This window comes from Vulpes vulpes, chromosome 14 (assembly GCF_048418805.1).
Source record: "Vulpes vulpes isolate BD-2025 chromosome 14, VulVul3, whole genome shotgun sequence".
In the NCBI taxonomy this organism is placed as follows: domain Eukaryota; kingdom Metazoa; phylum Chordata; class Mammalia; order Carnivora; family Canidae; genus Vulpes; species Vulpes vulpes.
In genome coordinates, this window is record NC_132793.1 from 5,634,025 (window position 1) to 5,636,705 (window position 2,681).

The window sequence follows — 2,681 nt, forward strand, 5'->3', positions numbered from 1 at the left end:
AACAGAGCCTCACTTGCTGTTTATGTTTTGTCTATGGCTATTTTCACGCTACAATGAAGAGTTGAACAGAGTTGAGCAATTCTGACAGAAACCATATGGAAGGCATAGAAAGCCTAAAATATTTATCATCTGACGTTTTACCAAAAAAAAAAATTATTATTATTATTATTATTATTATTTTGCAGACCTCTGATGTAGGCAGAAACAGTCAGTAGACCAGAGAGTTACAATTCTAAGAGAAGACTGCTATGTTAGAAAAAAGCACATGGTTCCATGGGAACCTGAGATGAGGGGTGGGGAAGGAACCAACTCCACCTGGTCAGGAGGGAAGGCTTCCTGGAGGAAGTGGTGAGGAAGTGAGATCGGAGAGATGAATAAGGTCAACCCCAGGATTTAGGACCCCACAATGTCAGTTTCCTTAGTGTATTTTCCCCAGCATTCATCTGCCTGCACCCCACACCATGGGGGATCTTTACTGGGGTGTGGAGGGTGGGGGGAAGGCTTTGTGTTGGCTCGGCCCTCTTTTCCCCACATCTACATCTCCCAGTTGAGTTCTTCCTTCCTTTCTTCTTCTTCTTCTTCTTTTTTTTTTTTTTTTGAGATTTTTATTTTATTTATTCATGAAAGACACAGAAAGAGGCAGAGACACAGGCAGAGGGAGAAGCAGGCTCCCTGCGGGGAGCCTGATGCAGTACTCCATTCCAGGACCCCAGGATCACGCCCTGGGCTGAAGGCAGAGGCTCAAGCACTGAGCCAGCCACCCAGGGGCCTTCTTCCTTTCCTTCTGAAGGCTGCTGGGAAGCTGACTTGTAGTTTCAATCAGACTTTTCTCCAAAGTTTTAGTTTTCACATCCTTAAAAGTGACAATCCTAAGGTTCATGTTCATTCTGAATTCACCGTGACTGCTAGGAAGCAGCCTGGAATTTGTCTGGCCCTGGGCCAGTTCTTGAGCATCTTAAAAATCACCCACAATGTCTAACACTTTACCTATTTTCACTGATAGAGGTTGGCAACAGAGACTGTGTCTCTTTCTAGAGAAGCGGACTCTTTGCACCCTGAGCATTTAGCTCAGTGCTTGGCTCACAGTGTGTGAGCGTTAGATAGCCAATGACTTGTACCCCTATAGTCTGTTCTAGATTATGGGAATTGAAGAATCTGGTCTGTGTTAGGACAACCTAACATATCACTGGGACCTGTGGCATCAGACAAACCTGGGTTCAAATCCCATCTTGGCCACTTGTTAGTTGTGTGTCATATCACTTAGACATGGCCCTGAATCTTTCTGAATCTCTGATCTATCTGCAAAGATGAGATAATAATAGCATCTAACTCATTAGTTATGATGAGAATAAAGGGAGAAAATGAACAGAGTAGGCCCAGCCTAGTATCCATCTCAGAAAGCCCTGGTAAATGTTATCCGGTATGGTTACTGGATATGCCAGCTTTGTGGAAAGTACCTGCCCAGAGTAGATGGGGTCCCCTCAAAGAACATCACCCTGTGTACTGTGGAAAAGGGGTAATATACCCCTATTTGCTGACATACACATCAAGTGACTTTTATTTTATTTTATTTTATTTTATTTTTTAAAGATTCTATTTATTTATTCATGAGAGACACACAGAGAGAGGCAGACACGGGCAGAGGGAGAAGCAGGCTCCCTGCGGGGAGCCTGATGTGAGACTCGATCCCAGGACCCCGGGATCACGCCCTGAGCCAAACCACTGAGGCATCCCTAGTGTCTTTGAAAGAGTACCAGAAACTCTTAATAGTGGTTCCTCTGGGAGGGGAGCCAGTTGGCTGGAGTCTAGGGCTGAATAGAAGCTTTTTCCCCCTCTTAGCACATCTGCACATTAAATAGTATGAAAATTATCTATTCAAAACAGTAAATCAGTGCTGACAATACAGGGCACCCTATCGATTAAAAAAGATTCAAAGACTTGAGAGATGGAGTAACCCAGCATTTGGGTTGGGGGTGGGAGAGGGACATGAGGACTGCCAATAGGGCAGAGGAGATGCCCGTGTGAAAGGTATCAGGTGCAGCTTTGGCATCAACTTCTGTACCCGTGAAGCAACAATTAACTTCATGAGTAAATTAACTGGGAGCAAAACTCAGCTCAGTAAACACCCACCAGGCGGCTGACAGCCAAAGCTCTGCAGTGACCTGCTGGGCCGGCAGGTGAGGGCGGGACTTTCCTGAAGACATCTGGAAGGGTCTTTCCCACAGCCCTGACGAGAGAAACATCTTGAATGCATTGGGGGACAAACCGCTGGGGCCGAGGGCTTGCCTGTCGAGACAAGCACTTTCAGAAAATTGCTTTTGACATATATTCACTTGTTTGGGCTCTGGCCGACCCCCCACTATCAGTGCTCGGTGACCTCTGGCAGGAACTTGTCGACAAAGGTCGCACCAAATCAAAATGACATTCCAGAGGATTCTTTTCAGCAGCAGGTACTCATGGACCTACATGTTTTCTCAAACGTCAAAACCCCGAAAAAGAAGAGGCTAAAATTGTCCAGAATGACTTGGGAGGAAAAGAAAAAGAGTGTTTAAGTGACCAAAGGATTTGAATCAGAAAACAAGAAGAAAGAAAAACATGGGTAAAGTACAGACTCAATGAGAAAACTTCAATTTCGTAAATTCATAAATAACAATAAATTCCGCCCTTACAAAAATAAAGAT